Source organism: Cupressus sempervirens, chromosome 7 (genome assembly GCF_028749045.1).
Source record: "Cupressus sempervirens isolate cs-2001-9-10 chromosome 7, ASM2874904v1, whole genome shotgun sequence".
In the NCBI taxonomy this organism is placed as follows: domain Eukaryota; kingdom Viridiplantae; phylum Streptophyta; class Pinopsida; order Cupressales; family Cupressaceae; genus Cupressus; species Cupressus sempervirens.
Genome location: NC_143124.1, coordinates 308,299,480 through 308,321,973, shown reverse-complemented (window position 1 = coordinate 308,321,973; position 22,494 = coordinate 308,299,480). Strand labels below are relative to the sequence as shown.

General features: G+C 34.7%; 1 pseudogene; it reads left to right on the top strand.

Annotated features, from left to right (window-relative positions):
* The first annotated feature begins 13,418 nt into the window (after positions 1-13,418).
* LOC149546643 (uncharacterized) lies at positions 13,419-21,897 on the top strand (annotated as a pseudogene).
* The last annotated feature ends 597 nt before the right edge of the window (positions 21,898-22,494 follow it).

Sequence of the window (22,494 nt, the reverse complement as noted above, 5' to 3'; positions counted from 1 at the left end):
TTGTAGGAACATTAGAGTATGAGAAAAATTAGCAAAGTTATGACACCTTTGACATTGTTGTCAAAGGGCGAGACATATAGATACAAAAAGGAAAGGAGAGAAAATTAGTGATCAGATCGAAATAAGAAGAAGTAGAGGTAGAATTCAAAGAGTTGGGGATGATAAAATGGTCAAATTACATTGAATGAGGGACATCACTTATTTGACATAAGATAACATTGCTAATTGGTTTTCCATCGACACCAAAGAGTGAGATTGTTGGCATAACTAATTCAAAAGTTTTTGATAACACAAGGAGAGATATGCATTGTATTATTCATCAGTTATATTATTTATCATTTATGTCAAATGATTGACTTATTATTTCATATTGTTACCATATCTTTAAAACTTTTATTAAGTGAGTGACTGAAAAGCAATTGGGAAGCATCGCATTGGGTAATAGATGGAATGATAGATGAGAATATTTAACTAATGGATTACCTTATTGGAAGTAATTATTGGAAATAAGGAGGCTATCAAAAATAGGGATCTTATTTGTGAAGTTCCCTTTCATCAGTTAAGTTGGAAAGCAAAGACAAGTTTCTAGGTTATGTGTTATGAGATTGTTTGAGAAGTTTCTACGTGGACAAAGATATGACTTTGAGATTGCAAGATTTAGGTTTAGGGTTTACAAGGATAATAGGAGAGAATAAAAAATGAGAAAGATGTGAATAGTGGCTAAAAAAGAGAAATAAATATATTACAGAATAGGAAGGGAAAGATGAAGAAAGAATAAAAATGAATGGTACTGTATCTTGATGAGCTTCATTAGATATAATATTTTAGGATAGTAGAAATTATAGATCATTTTTATTTATGTTACTTTATTACCATTGTAGTAGTCTAAATCCATTAGAAGGGTGACCTTAATTGGTCTATTGTAAAACATCTAACAAGGTGGCATTCTTATATAAGAGTGTTTAAATCATTTATCAAGGTTACTCCTAGTAGAGTAAAGCTCGTAACATATTTGGAGGAAAATTATGTAACAAGGTACACCTAATAGTGTTTGTAACCCTTAATTAGAAAAGTTGCTAACAAAGCATATTCCAAAAGTGTACTTTTTTTTTTACCATTGTTCTCACACCGTGGTTCTCACCCAAATCGAGTTTTAATGAAATAAATCCTAGTGTTGCAATTGTTTGATGTTTATACTATATGTTTTTTATTTACTATTTGTTTAACTGATAATAATGCTATAGCTATAAATTTATCTTATTAGTAAACTCTAAGGAATAAGCTAAAAGAAAAAAAGTTAAATTTGGTGTTTACTGATTCAAATCCCCTCCCATCCACTCTCGGTTATAAATCCTATAGCTACCAAAATTGTATTAGGAGATTTGAAGATGTTGGAAGGAGAGGAAGGGAATTGTATGTTATAATTATTTAGAATAACTAAGATGTGGGAGGGGGAGTGAATCAGTTATCCTCTATTCCAAAAGCACCAATTAAAGTTTTTGAAACTTCAACCAACTTAGATCCAATTGTTAAGTAGCCTGGTCTCTATAGCAAATTATCAGTAACATAGAACTTGCAGTCCACTATCCCAATAATTAAAAAACTTGTAGAATGTAAAATATTGACAACAAAACATCTCAAATAACATCCACACAAGTATGACACCAAGATTTAATGTTGAAACCTAATTTGGGAAAAACTAGCAACATGTCACCAAAATTTTCACTCTTCAAAAGTGAGATTTGTTAGGAGCCACACTTGTTAAAGGTTACAATACACACTATTAGGTGTGACCCTATTAAAGAATTTAATCATCCTATTAGTAGTTTCCTTGTTAGATGACTTTAGAATAACCCATTAGAATGTTACCTTGATTGTAGGATTTACACATGACTGTTAGCTTAAACTTGACTAAAGGATTTCAAATTGACACAATGGTTAGAAAGTAACTATAGCTTGACCCGAATAAATACAAGACACTTTCCAAACATAAATAATAATTTAGTACAACAACTATTTCAATGAATGGCCTCCATTATCATCTTTGTTCGCGCTCAAAATTGTAGCCCAAATTTTGAGCACTTTTGAAACAATTGAGCCCTATAAATGCTTTTGAATGAGATTGAACCTGATTGTACCTTTGAAGCCCCTAAGGTGTTTAATGTTTCTAACACCCTCCATTCAGTGTGTTTAAGTGTTCCATGATGATAAATTATTGTTCTGAGCCATTTCGTGGAGTCTCATTTGAAGCACATTTCAAATCTGCATTTGACCCCAGGTGTCAAACAATGATAGGAGGCCATGTTTGCATCTAAATATCTCGCACCCAAAAATGTTTTGTGACTTTCCACTTTGGGAGTGTTTAGTATCCACACCTAAGAACCTATGTTTTAGATTTTGAGTCATTTTGAGTTTGTTTGACTAGGTTTTGAATCCCTCAAAGTTGGTCTTTAATGTTGTCATGCTGATGCAAAATGTTCAGAGTTCTGGGAAGCCCTGTTTGACGAGTTATAACTTTGACCCAGCTCACTAAAATGCTAAATCTCCTTTTGTGTTGTATTCTAGATGTCAAAGACTTGTTATGTTTCAAGTTCTAGGTTATGAAAAATTAGGTTGATCAGTTTTCAAATACGATTCCAAACATAATTTCTATCTTTTTACTGGTGTCAGCATCTACAGATTTGTTGGAACCCCTGTTCATGGTGCAATATCTTGAAATTCGTGATAGGTGAGGTCAAATGGATTGTACCACTATGTTGTCCATTGAAAATACTCTAAGTGTGCCAGTTTGCAAGTCATGAAAAATCCATTTGTACACTTTTCCAGGTCAATTCTATTTGCAAATGATGTTTTCTGTCAGTGCTTTTAATCTGCAAATTTTGAGTAGCTCACTTTGACTGCTCGCCATTTGCACCCAGTTATTCGTCATGAGCCCAAATCACAGATCCGTACTCTACTCGTGACACTGAACTAATGTCCCAATTTTTTTCTTGCCAAGTCTCAGTTTACCCACTTTTTGAAGCTAATTCGAACCCAATTTAGTGTTTTCTGACATGTTTTCTTGCAAGGAGTTATAATTCATTACCTTTGACAACGAATATCTTTTGACTGGGAATTCGTCATAAGACAAGATCTAACAGGGTGAAATTATGTCGAAAAAAGAAGTAGTGTGTCTAATTTGAAGCTTGGCTAGGTGTTTGGATAAGTTTTTAAGGCCAGTCAAAGGACCTCCTCACGCAAATTTGACAGTCTACAATAAAGTGGTAAAATGAGTTTTAAAGATATTTCAGTGATCAATTTTGATTCAAATAAATGCCAAATAATCAATGAGCCCATTTGAGATGTCAGGTGTTTGAATTCAAATTTTTTTTTAGCTAGGCCACTTTTGGGCCCGACTCAATTTATCCAATGAACAAGTCACCGGGGAACAAAAATTTTCAACATAGGAATAAGAAAAGAATTTTCGAAAGGTTCTATCCAGTCATGGTTTAGGCCCTTCTATCCATCTAATAATTTTACACACAGTTCCTCAAAATTGAGGCAAGTATTAACTCGCCTAAAGAAGTGGAGGATTAAATCAAATGCGAGATGAGATTTATGACATGGCGATGTTGACATGGGTGATAAATACCACACTTGTTATCTCCAAGCTATATAATTGATTTTAAGGGCATGATTCAAGTATTTCCACTAACATTATGATCAAAAGTATATCACGATTCTTAAAGAAGATGTGTTATCTTTATGAAGGCAAATTATAAGAAGATTCATCTAGATTTGGCTTTTCTAAACATTATTTTTATCCAAAAAGATTGCCAGATGAAGTCCCTATGATTAGTAGGATTGTTTAAAAGAAAAGCCGCGATAACACAAGTCAACACCACAAAGTAAAATCATAGCATACAAGCATATATGTAGTAAATGGGGCTGTAGGTGACTCTAAATCACATATTTGAAAGTGAAGATGGAGATGGTTTTCCCATTTGAGTAAAAAGAGAAAAGATATAAAGAAAAGAGGCACCGAAGAAAGGAAAATGATGCCAGTAGTGAAATTAAAATAAGAGAAACAACATGGCAAGATGATGGTATTTGATGAATCAGAAGCAAGGGTGGTTCAATTTATATTTGAAAAAGGGGAAAATGCCATTGATCTGGAAGTTTAATCACGTCTTGTATCCAACTTCACATGATGACAATTCATAAGAGATTCTTTCTATGATTGGCTTTCACCAAAAAGAAGGAAAGCTATCTTCAAAATGATGTCTTCCCAAAGTAACAAGCAGGTAGAAGAGACATTATGTGAAATACCTATTAATGGTTGCAAAACTGGAAAAGATTGCAAGAAATTGGACAGGAGATGATTTAACTTGTAGATAATTTTGCACTTCATAAATAGGATTCATTTGAAGAGGGGTGATCTATTTTCTTAAGAAGAGATGTCTTAATAGATTGTTCTATTTTAGTGGCCATTCCAACTAGCATAGGTCAACTCAAGTCTTTTTATTATTTACAGTTGGGTGGATGTTCTCAGTTGCTTCTGTTGCCTGAAAGCTTTGGGGACTTGTCTTGCTTGGAGATGTTGAACTTGAGGTCTTGCAAAAAGCTAGATAGGCTTCCACATATAAAAAAAATGTAGGTCAAAGAATAGAGACCGCATGCTTGTTAAAAGGAGAGCCCCAATCAGCGCAACCATACAGATAAAAAGAAAAATCCATTGCAAGAAATGAAGACCATGCTAAGAAAGGATGAAGCTGCAGGTGATAGAAGACATCCACGGCATAAAGTTTCAAATCTAAGCAGCAAACAAGCTATTGATCAATAATAAAGATCATGCCATTTGTATATAGCCTATAGTAGGCAGAACACGAGAGGAGAACAAGTTGCCAATATTAGCAAAAAGAAGAGTCATGCCTTCAAAGAATAGGAAATCCACGTTAATAGCAGTAGCTTCACGCCAAGCAGGAAGAGAGCATAGTTGGAAGCACCATTTGAAGGAGTTCCCACCAAGCGTAACATAGCAAAGGAGCAACACGTAGATCAAAAAAAGGGCCGCCCAACTATGAAGAATGCGCTAAGAAAAGGGTAAGCACGTTTATTTCAAAGTGCTGAGGAAGATTGCCTATGAAGTAGTATACAAGAAATAAAATATTGCAAACACAACCAAGCAAGAACACCATAGCAGCGGTATGGCTTGAAAAGAAGATATAAGCCACAGTCTTAAAAGATAGAAGACCACGCCCACAGAGAATCTGTAGAGCCTATGGCTAAGGAAGAGGTAGGATTATTTAAAGATGGAAGCCAACAGATAAACCTATGTGCATGAAGGAGGAATGTGTGAACCAATCAAAAAGCAAGGAGCCGCTAGTTGAATGGGGAGGTGTCAGAACAGAGTAGAGCTAGGTTATAGGTTTTAGTCCCACATTGGGGATATGGTGTTCTTTTTAATAGTTCAAATTCAATCTTACACATTGTACTTGATGTCCAAAATAGAAGCGACTTTTGAAAGGCATGCAACGCACAGGTGGGACCATGGGCAGTTATAGAAAGGTACAATTTTGAATGGATAACCACGTTAAAATAGTGACATCAGTAGAACTTCATCCAAGCAACCGAAAAACTCAAAATCTAGCAGTTGCTACTTCGCTAGTCAAGAAACCTTGGGTTTTTCGGCTAGCGAGGTAGCGAGTTGCTAGAAAACTTCCAAAATTTGGGGAAAGTTGAATAAGCGTGTGGGTCTCGCGTGTAGTTGCAGTCAGCAAACCATTGCATGACAATTGGTAGCTAGACAATGTCCAGTGATTGAGATGCTGACATGGAGTCTAGGCTACGAGATGGCACCACGTGGACGATTTGATGATTGTCGCTATCTCGCCAAGCGAAGATGCTCACCAGTTAGCCATAGTGAGGTAGTGACGCTGATGTGGTGAGGATGACATGGTGGTGATATGGAGTTATTGACCAACCACAAGGTGCCATGTGGCATGAATTTCAAGGCAGGATGATGTGGTGCTTAGTTTGCAATGACGCACCAGATTGCGCCACGTGGCAGATCCAACGGACGTCGCTACATCGCCAAAGGAAATTTGCAGGGAAGATAACATGGTGACATAGTGAGAAAATGACACATTTTGCTAACACGGTGGCAAGGTGGATGAATCAAGGGATGCCACGTGGCACTCACTATGCAGGACCAAACCAATCAGAATTCACCACGTGTCACCAGTAGTCAAACGAAGTTGACCCAAAATGGAAGATATGGGTAAAAATTTTTTTTTTTGTTTAAATGGTATTTTGAATGTCTTCTTGTTAGGTTTTAAATAAATTTTGAAACTTTGATATAGTCCAAACTTTATAAAAATTCAAATATTTGTGAAATAATGCCATGGAGCCATGAATGGAGCCCTAAACTTCAAAAGGCCATATCAGGGGCATTTTTTTAACCAAAATGGGCACTTCAATATACCACCAAAACCAAGAGAATCCAAAATTTTTGAATATGAAGTCAGATTGTGCACAGGTGCTCACTAGTTCCTGCTATAGTTCAGTTTGTGATTTTCGAAGAATTGGTAGCAGAACACAAAAATTTGATTGTTGATCATCAGAGTTTGTTAGAGGGCAGATTTGAAGGCTTGTTGAATCCTGGAAATGGAAGAAAACTAATTTAAAAAGTTTATTTTGCATTTTGAGGTCATATAACTGATTTTCACTTTTTACCATGCATTCAATTTCAACATCAGAAATCAGTTATTTCTTCCAATCCAAATATTTGAGATACTTTATGCCTTGTAGAGCTAGAAAGATTGGGATTTGATTTTTAGTTACAGAGAGAAGGTAGAGAGAGGATTTTTCAACTTTTTAGGAAGGAATTCAGAGGGGACACTTGTTAATTGCAGATTCAATCTGAGTTTCATTTCCTTTCTATTTATGCTTTCTTCTTCTCTTTTGGTAGGGTTGGAATTTTGGAAAGTTTTCTCTGGAATGAAGATAGTTACCAAAGCTGGCCTTGGAATTGATGAAGTCTGAATGGAAGATCTGGGATATGCTGGTTCCAGACCATGAATCTTTTTCTTTGGCTATGATACCCCCTTCCCATCCCATCAGCTTCTCATTCCTACCATGATCTCTCTTGTATGATAGCATTTTCTCATTGTATAGTCTAGTTTATTAGGTTCTTTATGAGTCAACTTCATGCATTTTTAATGTATTATTTCAAGGAAATCAATACAAGGAACAACAAGTGTTTAGTTTCAGTTTGAATCTTGTCTCCTTTCTCAGTTGAGCTGTGATGTTTTATGGTCTTTGAACAAAGAGCCTAGATCATAAGTGCAGTCCCTTAAGGTTGTATGTTGTTTCATTGTTGCTTGTAATTAAAGGAATTATGTAAATGCTTCAGAGATTTAACAAGGTTGCAAGTTTATTGAGGGGGATATTAGGTAAGAATGAGATTTAGTTGAACATGGATGTCTATTTACAAGGTGAATGGATAGATCATATATCTGATTGTATGAATACGTATCAGATATCCAAAATGCATGAGGGAGATTCATGAATTGCCCAATGGATCAGGCACTGATCAGCTATAGGATTATTAGTTTGTTGTCTATACTTATTTTGCATCCACTTTCCCCACCCACATAAAATCAAAAATCAAATTCAAATCATTTTTACATTTTATGTTGAAGAGCTAGAACAGTTTAACCCTCACTCAACTTATGAAATTCATAGCTTTGCATTTAGCTACTGTAGATCTATGTCATTTCATGAGTCATTAGGAGAAATAAGGGTAAAATTTGCTTAATAGATTTAGGGATATGTTTTTGCAGTGGTATGGTATCATTTGAATCTAAGGTCTACTCGCCTAGGTTTAGCAGAGCCTAAAGTAGAAGAAGGATTATGTCTTATAGTTGGCCTGTTATAAGAAATGGCATGTTGAAAATGGGAGTTAGCTATTCCTAGATATGCCAGTTTCTCAGTGGGATAATTGAAAACCCTCCAGCATTTTCAAACACCAACAAAATGTTGACTCTACTGGGTAATTGTATTGAATCTGTATGATAGACAAACCTTGAGAATTTAAAGAAGGTTCAATACAATAGGAAGGATTTGCTACAGTAGCAGGGTTGTGAGGTGTTTTCCATGTCCTTGTTGAATTTTGTGATCCCTAGTTAAGCTTTATTCATAACCAGTAAAATGTTGTGAAATTGGATGCAAATTGTGTTCTATGACTATTATAAGTCTATCTTCAATCAGTTCAGTTTGTGCAAGTGTTGTTGAGAAAGTTCAGAGTCAAGAATTGATTTATAAAGTGTATTTTCTTTTCAAGATGATAATGATCTCCAAGTTTCTCCTACATTGAAGGTCTGGTTCAGATTTTTCAAGCGGTAAATAATGTTTTATTTCTCACAAAGTGTGAGTGGCGACTCTCAAATCTCTGTACTAGTTTGTTCCTAGTTGATTTCATTGCAAAATTTTGAAGGACTTTCAGTTGTATGGGCAGATCTGAAGTTTTCGGTGGTTTCTTAGAAAGGAAGTTTTAAATTCTTGATAAGTTTATGTGGTTGTTTGTATATGTTGATATAATTGATTTCAAAAGGTGAATCACTATTGTGATTCCATTTTCCTCTTCAATGAGGTGGCAGCTCTACAAAGGATTCTATCTACTGTTTGACGGGTTTCATGCTTGCACCTATGCCAATCAGCAGATCTGAGGTTTCAGATAGCAACATATAAAGGTATTTCAATTTTCATATATTTGTCTCTCATGAAAATTGAATAAATGAAATGGTTGCCTCCATCTAGTGGTTTCAGCACTAAGAAAATAGAGGTAGAGTTTTAAAAGTTTATAAGATGGATTCTGAGTTTAGTTCTAAAAGTGATGTGTCAACTCTTGAAAGTGTTCATGCAAATATTGCTAGATTGGAAAGAAAGATTCATGATAAGACTGTCTTAATGTTAAGAAGTACAATTGGTGATATTAAGGGTCTTAGTGGATTTCAAATTTATATGAAGTTCAAATCATTAGTTATGAATCTTGATGAGTTTTTCAGACCTGAGGAGTCTTCATGGCCAGTGGTACTCTTAGAAGTTTTTATGCCAAATTCAGTTGATTGGCCAACCAAGATAAAATTAGATAAGATGTGTGAAATCCAAGATTTTATCATGGAGGTTGAAAGTGCTTTGAAGGCTAATGAGTCTAATGCTAACAAATGTAATGAATCCATTGAAAGTGATAATGAATATGAAGAGTCTCAGCTTTATGAATCAAAGGATAGTAATCAGCAGTCTGATAATATGCATAATGTGGATTCATCTTTTTATAATGATGAGTATAAGAAAGATGGAAAGTATAATAGTAGTAATAGTTCTTCTTCTAGTGATGAAAGTAAATGTTCTAAGATGTTGGTTGTTGATGTATTGTCTATAAAGGAAGATGTATGGGATGATCATAATTCTGATTTTTCACACTCTGTTACTAACAAATCTTCGGTTACAAATATGCCAAGCCATCCAGATAATGATCACAATGAAGGAGAAGGAACTAGTAGTGAAATCTTGTTAAGTGTTGATGAGATTTCTGACTTGTTGGCTCATGATTTTGAAAGGTATGCTAACCAATCTAAGGATTCTTGTGTTTTGACATGCTATGCAAATTCATGTGGTGAAGTCATTTCCCCTAAATTTGATGCTGAAGAAGATACAGTTTCAAAATATGCTCTATCAAGTTTGGGAGTTGTATGTAATGGTAGTTTGTATATCAATACACATGATGACTTCTATGTTGAAAATGAAGATGTAGAGATAAGGTCTATTGCTGATTCATTTTCTTCTTGTTTTCATGAAGTCGAGATACATTCAGATAGCTCATGTGTTGAGAAAAGTAATACAAATGAAATGGTTTATCCTAGTGAGTTATCTGAGGAAATTTTTTATACGGATCAGCATATTGTTAGAAGGAAATTTCATGATGACTCTTGTGATTTAGTATCTAATCATTTGTTGGAATGTGAAGAAGATGCAGTGTATGTTCAATCTGATCTATGGAGTACTAATATTGCAAATGAGAAGAAATCAAATTTTACATTTTTTTCATATTCGAATGCACAAGGTGAGTTACAATTTGATCAATGTAACTCATTGAATGAAGTAGAATATCAAACATTTGTGTTTCTAGTTGAAGGAATCCATGATTCAGTTAGTAGTGATCAGTGTCAATTTGTTGTCAGTTGTTATGATCACGTTGATTCATATTTTCATAGTGAGCAAGATAAGGAAAGTATGTCTGATTTTTATACGCACTATGAAGATCATGATAGTTTTGTTTTTCCTAATGAGTTGATTGCAAATGTTGATGTGTTGGGTGAAACAAATAGAAATGAGAATTTCAGTTTACCTCAGGAGAATGTAAATGAAAATCAAGTATATGATAGAGGTAAGGAGTTCTGAAACTTTTGGGTGGCTCGGAGCCACCACTTGTACATAGTGGTGCTACTTGTTGTTTGCTTCCAATAAAGCTATCCAAAAGAGTTTTTGAAGTTCAGGTGTGTGGTCTACTTCTTCTAGAGATCTAAAATCTTGTCATACTCACAAGCGGCATGCATCCCAAGATAGAGCGACTATTGGCACTCAAAATTGTAGCCCAAATTTTTAGCACTTTTGAAACAATTGAGCCTTATAAATGCTTTTGAATGAGATTGAACCCAAATGTACCTTTGAGGCCCCTAAGGTGTTTAATGTTTCTAACACCCTCCATTCAGTGCATTTAAGTGTTCCATGATGATAAATTATCGTTCTGAGCCATTTCGTGGAGTCTCATTTCAAGCACATTTCAAATCTGCATTTCACCCCAAGTGTCAAACATCGATAGGAGGCCATGTTTGCATCTGAATATCTCGCACGCAAAAATATTTTGTGACTTTCTGCTTTGGGAGTGTTTAGTATCCATACTTGAGAACCTATGTTTTAGATTTATAACTTTGACCCAGCTGACCGAAATGCTAGATCTCCTTTTGCGTTGTATTTTAGATGTCAAATACTTATTATGTTTCAAGTTTCATCTTATGACGAATCTGTTTGATCAGTTTTCAAATGCGATTCCAAACACAATTTCTATCTTTTTACTAGTGTCAACATTTGCAGATTTGTCAGAACCCCTATTCTTGGTACTATATCTTGAAATTCATGATAGGTGAGGTCAAATGGATTGTACTACTATGTTGTCCACTAAAAATACTCTAAGTGTTCCAGTTTGCAAGTCATGAAAAATCCATTTGTACACTTTTCTAAGTCAATTCCATTTGCAAAAAATATTTTTGTCAGTGCTTTTAATCTGCAAATTTTGAGTAGCTCACTTTGACCGCTCACCATTTGCACCCAATTATTCGTCATGAGCCCAAATCACAGATCCATACTCTACTCATGATAGTGAACTAATGTCCCATTTTTTGTCTTCTCAAGTGTTAGTTTACCCACTTTTTGAAGCTAATTTCGAACCCAATTTAGTGTTTTTTGATATGTTTTCTTGCAAGAAGATCTGAAAGGTCAACTTTGACAATGAATATCTTTTGACTGGGAATTCGTCATAAGACGAGATCTGACAGGGTGAAAGTATGCAGAACAAAGAAGCAGTGTGTCTAATTTTGAAGCTCGGCCAGGTGTTTAGATCAATTTTTAAGGCCAGTCAATGGACCTCCTGGCACAAATTCGATAGTCTGCAATAAAGTGGTAAAATGAGTTTAAAAAATATTTCAGTGATTGATTTTGATTCAAATAAATGCCAGATAATCAATGAGCCCATTTGAGATGTTAAGGGTTTGAATTCGATTTTTTTTTTTAGCCAAGCCACTTTTGGGCCCGGCTAAATTTATCCAATGAACAAGTCACCGGGGACCAAAAATTTTCAACATAGGAACAAGAAAAGCATTTTTGAAAGGTTCTGTCCAGTCATGGTTTAGGCCCTTGTGTCCATCTAACAATTTTATACACAGTTCCTCAAAATTTAGGCAACTATTAATTGGCATAAAGTAGTGGAGGATTGAATCAAATGCGAGCTAAGATTTATGACATGGCAGTGTTGAGATGGGTGACAAATGCCACACTTGTTATCTCAAAGCTATATAATTGATTTTAAGGGCATGATTCAAGTATTTCCACTAACATTATGATCAAAAGTATATCACAATTCTTAAAGAAGATGTGTTATCTTTATGAAGGAAAATTATATAAAGATTCGTCTAGATTTGGCTTTTCTAACCATTATTTTTATCCAAAAAGATTGCCAGATGAAGTCCCTATGATTAGTAGGATTGTTTAAAAGAAAAGACGCCATAACACAAGTCAACACCACAAAGTAAAGTCATAGCATACAAGCATATATGCAGTAAATGGGGCTGTAGGTGACTCCAAATCACATATTTGAAAGTGAAGATGGAGATGGTTTTCCCATTCAGTAAAAAGAGAAAAGATATGAAGAAAAGAGGCACCAAAGAAAGGAAAATGATGCCAATAGTGAAATTAAAATAAGAGAAACAACATGGCAAGATGATGGTATTTGATGAATTAGAAGCAAAGGTGGTTCAATTTATATTTTAAAAAGGGGAAAATGCCATTGATCTAGAAGTTTAATCACGTCTTGTATCCAACTTCACATGATGACAATTCATAAGAGATTCTTTCTACGATTGGCTTTCACCAACAAGAAGGAAAGCTATCTTCAAAATGACGACTTCCCAAAGTAACAAGTAGGCAGAAGAGACATTATGTGAAATACCTATTAATGGTTGAAAAACTGGAAAAGATTGCAAGAAATTGGACAGGAGATGATTCAACTTGTAGATAATTTGGCACTTCATTCATAGGATTCATCTGAAGAGGGGTGATCTATTTTCTTAAGAAGAGATGTCTTTAATAGATTGTTCTATTTTAGTGGCCATTCCAACTAGCGTATGTCAGCTCAAGTCCTTTTATTATTTGCAGTATGGGGGATGTTCTCAGTTGCTTCTGTTGCCTGAAAGCTTTGGGGACTTGTCTTGCTTGGAGATGTTGAACTTGAGGTCTTGCAAAAAGCTAGACAGGTTTCAAAATAGCTTCTACAAACTTATTTCTTCGTCTCACCTGTAGTTGCAAGGTTGTTTGGAGCTAAAGGCGCTTGCCAGTAAAGGAGGTAGGTTTCCAAAGTTTGCAAGTTAAATATTTACTATGAGAAAGGCAAATATAATCAATTGTGTACAGCAGGGGGCGAGAAAAGCCAAAGCATGCAGCCGGCTAAGAGAGGCGCCCATACGACAGGATGGAGCATGTTAAAAAAGGGCTTCCACATATACGAAAAAATGCAGGTCAAAGAACAAAGACCGCAGGCTTGTTAAGAGGAGAGCCCCAATCAGCACAACCATACAGATAAAAAGAAAAATCTGTTGCAAGAAATGAAGACCACGCTAAGGAAGGATGAAGCTGCCGGTGATAGAAGACATCCACGGCATAAAGATTCAAATCTAAGAAGCAAAAAAGCCATTGATCAATAATAAAGATCACGCCATTTGTATATAGCCTGTAGCAAGCAGAACACGGCAGGAGAACAAGCTGCCAGTGTTAGCAAAAAGAAGAGTCACGCCTTCAAAGAAGAGGAAATCCACGTTAATAGCAGTAGCTTCACGCCAAGCAGGAAGTGAGCATAGTTGGAAGCACCATTTGAAGGAGTTCCCACCAAGCGCAACATAGCAAAGGAGCAACACGTAGATCAAAGCAAGGGCCACCCATCTATGAAGAATGGGCAAAGAAAAGGGTAAGCACGTTTATTTCAAAGTGCTGAGGAAGATTGCCTGTGAAGCAGTATACAAGCAACAAAAGATTGCAAACACGACCAAGCAAGAAGACCATAGCAGCGATATGGCTTGAAAAGAAGATATAAGCCAGTCTTAAAAGATAGAAGACCACGCCCAAAGAGAATTTGTAGAGCTCGCGGCTAAGGAAGAGGCAGGGTGATTTAAAGATGGAAGCTGGCAGATAAACCCGTGTGCATGTAGGAGGAATGCGTGAACCAATCAAAAAGCAAGGAGCCGCTGGTTGAATGGGGAGGCGTCAAAAAAGAGCAGAGCTAGGTTATAGGTTTTAGTCCCACATTGGGGATATGGCATGCTTTTTGATATTTCAAATATAATCTTACACAACATGCGTGATGTACAAAGGACCAGCGCCTTTTGAAAGTCATGTAGCGCGTAGGTGGGTCTGTGGGCGGTTATCGAAAAGTAACCTTTTGAATGGATAAGCACATAAAGATTGTGACGTCAGCAGAATTTCAACCAAGCAACCGGAAAACCCAAAATCCGGCAGTCGCTACTTCGCTAGCCGGGAAACCTTGGGTTTTCCAGCTAGGGAGGTAGCAAGTTGCTGGAAAACTTCTAAAATCTGGCAAAAGTCGAATAAGCTTGTGGGTCTTGCGTGTAGTTGCAGTTAGTGAACCGTTGAATAAAAAGTTTCAATCAGATGATGTGTAGTGATTGAGATGCTGATGTGGAGTCCGAGCTATGAGATGGCGCCACGTGGATGATCCGACGCCACGTGGATGATCCGATGATCCTCACTATCTCACCATGCGAAGATGCTCACTAGTTAGCCATAGCGAGGTAGCAACGCTAATGTGGCGGGGATGATGCGGTGGTGATGTGGAGTTCTTGACCAACTACAAGGTGCCACATGGCATGAATTTTGAGGCAGGATGATGTGGCAATTAGTTTGCAAGGATGCACCAGATCGCGCCACATGGCAGATCCAATGGATGTCACTACATCGCCAAAGGAAAGTTGCAGGGAAGATAGCATGGCGACATTGCGAGAAGATGACATGTGTTGCTGACACGGTGGCAAGGTGGATGAATCAAGGGATGCCACATGGCACTCACTGTGTAGGATCGAACCAATTAGAATGCACCACGTGTCACCAGTGGTCAAATAGAGTTGACTCGAAATTGAAGATAAGGGTAAAAAATTAAATATTTTGAATATCTTCCTATCAGGTTTTAAATAAAGTTTGAAACTTTGATACAGTCCAAACTTTATAAAAATTTAGATATTTGTGAAATAATGCCATGGAGCCATAAATGGAGCCCTAAACTTTAGAAGGCCATATTAGGGGCATTTTTAAACCAAATTGGGCACTTCAATATACCACCAGAACTGGGAGAGTCCGAACTTTCCAAATATGAAGTCAGATTGTGTACAGGTGTTCACCAGTTCCATCTATAGGTCAGTTTGTGATTTCCAGGGCATTGGTAGCAGAACAGGCAAATTTGATTGTTGATCATCAGAGTTTGTTAGAGGGCAGATTTGAAGGCTTGTTGAATCCTGGAAATGGAAAAGAAATAATCTGAAAAGTTTATTTTTCCTTTTGAGGTCATATAACTGATTTTCACTTTTTACCATGCATTCAATTTCAACATCAGAAATCAGTTATTTCTTCCAATCCAAATATTTGAGATACTTTATGCCTTGTAGAGCCAGAATGATTGGGATTTGATTTTTAGTTACAGAGAGAAGGTAGAGAGAGGCTTTTTCAGCTTCTTAGGAAGGAATTCAAAGGGGACACTTGTCAATTGCAAATTCAATCCGAGTTTTGTTTCCTTTCTATTTATGCTTTCTTCTTCTCTTTTGGTAGGGGTTGGAATTTTGGAAAGTTTTCTCTGGAATGAAGATATTTAGCAGAACTGGCCTTGGAATTGATGAAGTCTGAATGAAAGATCTGGGATGTGCTTGTTCCAGACCATGAAGCTTTTTCTTTGGCTGTGATACCCCCTTCCCATCCTATCAATTTCTCATTCCCGCCATTTTCTCTCTTGTATGATAGCATTTGCTCATTGTATAGTCTAGTTTATTGGGTTCTTTATGAGTCAATTTCATGCATTTTTTATGTATTATTTCAAGGAAATCAATACAAGGAACATCAAGTGTTTAGTTTCAGTTTGAATCTTGTCTCCTTTCTCAGTTGAGCTGTGATGTTTTATGGTCTTTGAACAAAGAGCAAAGATCATAAGTACAGTCCCTTAAGGTTGTATGTTGTTTCATTGTTGCTTGTAATTCAAGGAATTATGTAAATGCTTTAGAGATTTAACAGGGTTGCAGGTTTATTGAGGGGGATATCAAGTAAGAATGAGATTTAGTTGAACATTGATGTCTATTTACAAGGTGAATGGACAGGTCATATATCTGAATATATGAATACGTATCAGATATCCAAAATGCATGAGGGAGATTCATGAATTGCCTAATGGATCAGGCACTGATCAGCTACAGGATCATTAGTTTGTTTTCTATACTTGGTTTTCATCCCCTTTCCCCACCCACATAAAATCAAAAATCAAATTCAAATCATCTTTACATTTTATGTTGAAGAGCTAGAACAGTTTAACCCTCACTCAGCTTATGAGATTCATAGCTTTGCATTTGGCTACTGTAGATTTATGTCATTTCATGAGTCATTAGGAAAAATAAGGGTAAAATCTGCTTAATAGATTCAGGGATATGTTTTTGCAGTGGTATGGTATCATTTGAATGTAAGGTCTAACTACCTAGGTTTAGGAGAGCTTGAAGTAGAAGAAGGGTCATGCCTTATAGTTCGCCTATTGTCAGAAATGGCATGTTGAAAATGGGAGTTAGTTGCCCCTAGATATGTCAATTTCTTAGTGGAATAATTGAAAACCCTTGAGCGTTTTCAAACACCAACAATCTTCATCACTAATTTTCTTGGAAACCCTTCAAGAAATAACTCTTCATCTCAACTCTTCAATGTTCATCCTTTTTCTCAAATTTTCTAATCAACAAAACCAAAAAATTCTCCAAACTCTATTATGTTAGACTTTATCCTTCCTTAGATAGGTAGCTTGGATCTTTTTTGGCTTAAACATCCTTGTTCATCCTAGTGTTAGGTCAGATTCATTGATTCCTTCCATATTTTCATTTCCTCCTCATTCTTCTAGAAACTTCTCCAAATTTATCTTTTAATCCATGCACGGAAATGCTCAAACCTGGTTTTCCTTGTATTAAACATTCCATCTCATCAATTCTTATCTTCAACATGTTTTCCATATTTCAAGAATTCAACTATGTTGGATAGGAAATGAGATTCCTTCACAAACTGTAAAATGTTGTCACTTGACCAACACTATATTCCTCAACCTCTATCATTACTAGATAACTTATTCAGCACTATAATAACTTACTTCACTTACACTTTCTTCACTTGGTCCATTTAATGGTGCTCGGTAGATAATAAATTTTCTTAGCTTCTACTATTTTATCAGTCGATACTAGCATAGATCAACTTTAACTATAAGTTCCATAATCTAAGTTAGCTTTGAAGATTGGTTAAGGTGAAAACTATTTGTTCTTTATTGATCATCTCTTCCAAGATTTAACACAATTATCTTGTTCACTTAATGTTATGATTAAACAACACATTGTCTCGTTCAACTCCAACTGATCAAGTGCCCATTGTAAGCTCACATTACTCAACCTTTCCACCGTGTTCTCTTGTTATCTTTTCTTCTCAAATCCTCTTCATCAATCATATTGATATAAAACTCTCCTCATGTAGTAACTATCTCACCAATAAGGTTTGACATCAATGACAACATAACATTTGTTCCATTTGTGGTTCCAACATTTTATTTAAACAAAAGTTCACATGTTTAATGTTTAGATTTATATGAAAGCCAACAATAGAGATATTTTTTCTTCTCATTATTAATCAACCATTAAATATTCAATTCACGGTTTGAAATGATAGACTCTAGCTTCTAGCAACATAATCCAAGAGGTCTATGGAACCTCATATCATATTCCTACATTTCTACCAAAAACCAAGGTAAGTGAGCTTAACATATTGCCAGACATTCAAAAGTTTCAGCAAGGAACGAGTATATTTAGTCAAGAATCAAGTTCATGTAAGAAACCCACTAAAATGAGAACAAAATAATTATGAAATTATATAGGGATACATTTTATACCACTAATAATAAAACTTAAGAAAATTCGACCATATAATTAACATTTCTCTAGAAATGCTTATTGTAAATCAGAGTAATTTTCTAATATACTAGATCATAGTATGTATGCATTCCTCCATCACATTTTATTCAAATTTCAATATCACTATTATTGACAAACTTGTTCACATGTCTTCTTTTGTATTTTTCTTCTTTTATACTTTAGATCTCACTTTCAAAATTCACTTGTTTATATTTACCTACATCTTCCACATATTTGAATTCTATAGAATAATTATTTTTTAATATAGCATATTATTTAAGAAATTATAAATTGACAATATTTGTTTTAATTAAAACAACATAATTCTAACTATTTATTTTTCCAAAGAGAAGACATATATAATACTAGGGCTAATACATTAGTTGAAAATAGAAATTATAGGATTTCAATCTTTCTAAAAGTGAAAAAACTAAGTATCAATAGACTTTATTTCTTAGACATTTTATAAAAATACAAGTTATTCTGTGAGACTTGTTATTGAAGTAATCCATCTTCTATGAGATAAATTTAGTCACGGATGGTGAAGCTTCAAAAAAATAAATTTATAATTAAATTCTCATAAATGCATGAAGGGAAAACACAATACAACACAAACAAGGGATTTGGGCGAGCTAACAAGGGTTGGGGAGAGGAATAGTTGTTTGTATCATTTTTCCTATATTTGTCAAAAAAGAGTCTAGTTCTGCGAAGGTACTTCAATTTCTATAAATTCTCACAATTTTACTAGCATTTTGGAGCAAATTCTTCGAAGCCAAGTATAATTGATTGTGTCACATTTTTACCACAAATTAAACAAATAAACTTTTAATAAGATCCAAAAACAATTTTTTGAACAATAAATTTAAAATAAAATTTCTAATATTTATAAAATGAAATTTAAGATATCCATACTAATGTTTCAACGTATTTTTTGAATATCTATACATTTATCATTATGTTAATGTTTGCAGTGAATATGATCTTGAAAAATCTAGTATTCCATAGATATTAACCTATTTCTAATCAATGAAAATTTCTTAACTCAAGATATTAAACCATATATATCAGCCCATTACTAATCAATAAAAATTTCTTAACTCAAGATATCAACATTTTAAGACTAAAAATAATTTGAATTAATAAATTTCTAATAATTCATGTAAATTTTTTTAAAACTATATGATGTACAATATAATAATTTTTAATAATTTTTATATACATATGGTATATAATGTAATTGGCAAATATCTTACATTTATTTTTATTAACTTTGTAGAAGATTAAGATATAATATACCCAAATTTTAATATAAAATATGAGATAAAAAAAATTAATATAAATATTTTAAAAAATCATTTCTATATTGAAAAAAATTCATAGCATTTTCTACAAGAGAGTTTATGTTCATAAATGTCTTTTCTCAATACTGCCTAGAAAATGTAATAAAAATAAAAGTAATAATAATTTTTAGGAAATGGTACAGGTGTTGGGAGCTGCAGAGGGTCATTGTTCAAGCCAGTCGAGATGACAGGTGGTAGTCCAAATGACAGGTGGCACTAGTGTTTAGAAATGTATTGAGGGAGCCCACGAAGAAAATGTATTTATTTGGTATATTGCAGGCTGCCTTATTTTGCATGTTGTACAGTTGTATGAGTCATATGCAGTTGTAGGAGCTCTTTTATGTAGTTGTACGAGCTCTTTGAGAAAAGGTTGTTGTAGATGATGTTACAACTACTATGTTTAATGTTATACTTGCAACTTTCAATGCATCTAGTTCATAAGTTCCTAGAAAAAGGATTAGTAGTACTCAGAAAGTGGATGGATTTGGTTGGAAGTGGAATAGAGAGTTCATATTTTGAACATTTTCTTTCATTTCTTTGAATATATGCATAGGCTATCAATTATGTGCATGAATGATCTAGAGTGTTAATGTCATGCTTGCACTGCATCAAAGCATAGTAAATAACTTTTTCCAGAAGTAACTTTGATTATATTTGGCTTTTCAATGGAACACAATTCTATTAGCCAAATTCACGGGTAGGTCAAAGGCTTAGGAACAACAGATCATCTTTGTATATGTCTAGCTACTTTAGGAACAAGTCTATTATTTGATTCTTACAATTTAACAGCTTGAACTGCTAGAGTGTGTAAAGAAATATGACTATTGATTGATTCCTTCAATTTGCATTTGGAAAAGTCAAGAAACAAATTTTTATTTTTTTCCTCTTAATGCTTTCAAAGCTATGCTTTGGGGCTATTAGATTTAGTAAAATCTTATGTCCATGTGGTAATGCAATTGCTTAGATGTTCCTCTTCCTAGTAGCCATTTTTTTAGATCCACTAGGATTCAAATTTGTTGAATGCAATGGAAAAGTCATGTTGTATAGAAAGGCTAGGGCATTAGGTTTGTGTTGCAACTTACTGCTATCGGGAAATCATTCAGAAGAGATTGGTGCCATAAATTGCATTGCTAAAATACAACAAGGGTAGTAGTGTTCTTGGGACATAACTAGTGGTTGTTGGACAATTTGTTTGGTTGTTCAAGGTGTACACATACTATTTCTGCCCAAATTTTGTTTCAAGCCTAGATAAGTATGGTGTGATTGCATGGATAAGTATAGGGTGACTATAGGTTTAGGATTTCTTCTGGGAAAGCACATTGTTTGATGCTATTGTCAACATCCATAACAACACCTCCATAGAAACACAACATCCATAACAACACCTCCATAGTAGCACACCATATCAGAAACAACTGCTAGATGTTTCCACACAATCACCATGCTTTCGGTAGTTGAAATGTTTAAAATTTTTGATATTTCTTTTACAATTTTAAAATAACTTTCCAGAACTCATTTTTCTTTTATTTTGCTTTGGTGAAAGAAATAATTTCTAGAAAATAAAAAATTAGAAATTGTCAATTTAAAATTAATTAAAAAAATATGATTATTGAACTTTAGAAACAAACTAGTTCTAGTTTTAAAAATTAATTGTCACTGCCACTAGGCTATAGGTAGGAACAAATAATAATCTTAGAAGTTGGTCCACTAGTTTAGTTTATGCCAAAAGCTTGACATAAGAAACCGCTGAACAAAACCCTACTGCAAAATCAAACACAGAAGGTGGTATTCAAAAGATAGCAATAAAGCCCTCAAACCAAAAATCCTAATTCTGGACTAAACCCTAAAACTAAAAATTCTTATTATGCATTTATCCCTAGAACCCTAAATCATATTTATGAACAAATCCCTAAGCTTGAACCTACTCCAAACTATGACTTTGAAGAATGCCATGCTGTGAAGAAAAATAATGGTGACAAGGAGATAATTCATGGGACCCCACCTCTGAATGGTCCAAAAAGTTAAAGAGAGAAAAAGAGCTCGATCTCAATCCCTGAAGGTTTATTTGAGGTTATAGAGAGCATAACAGTGTCCTTGAGTAAGTGCATCATTAATCTCTCAAAAGGATGGTTTGCTAGAGATTCAAGAGGCTTCTTGATGGTCTAGAACTACCATATTTAAATGTTAATAATAAAAATGGTGCAGCTATTGGGTTCACTACATTCTCCTGTGAAGAGCATGCCATGTAAGCTATAAAGAAAATGAATTGGCATATTATAAATAAACAACAAAGAAAGGTGGAAAATATTCTTCCATGCCCATGGGAGAAGCAACAAGATAAACAAGTAATCATAGGAGAGAGAAATCACCAACATATGGAAGATTCTGATATGTAAGACTCTTAAATACTAGAGACTAAGGAAGTTGGTGTTGGGAATACAATAGACAACCAAAATTTGGTGAATAATGGATCTATTATGAAGACAAGGAGTGTTTGTGATGTTGTGACCCCTCTTGCATATTTTCCCTACAATAGAAACTAAATTAAAAGAAATTTTATGTTATAAAGTTGTTGAAGAACCTATAAACTACCCTAAAGTGTCACTGATCACTTGCAAATTTGCATCAATCATTCAAAACTATGTGTAGTCTTCTACATTACTAGTTTAGAACAAGTATCAAAATAGAGGTTTTTGGCAACCTTTTAGTGTTCAAGATGGATGAGCCCTATCCAAGTTTCTAACTCAAACAATGAACAACCCTTTATTGTAAGAATTTTCTTAGTAGGTGTTGAGGTGTTAAAGTCAAGTGAAATCAAGAGAATGGCTCAAAAACTTGCAGTTGCAGCAGTAACAACATCTCCATCATAAATGGTTTGACACTTGCTTGCTATGCTGACATGGTTGTAGAAATTCAAATGATTGCCCTTGCTATTGCAAATGCATGAAGGAATGCTAAAATTAATGGTATAAAAAAAAATGCTGATTTGCTTTTGCCAAGGCTGAAGATGTGATGGATTCCTTTTTGAAAGAGTATCTTGATATAACAACAAAAACCAAATATAATATCAAAGAAAATATTAGTAACAAAATTGATGATAATATGATAAAGAAATGCTTCAGTCTATCTGAAGAAAAAAT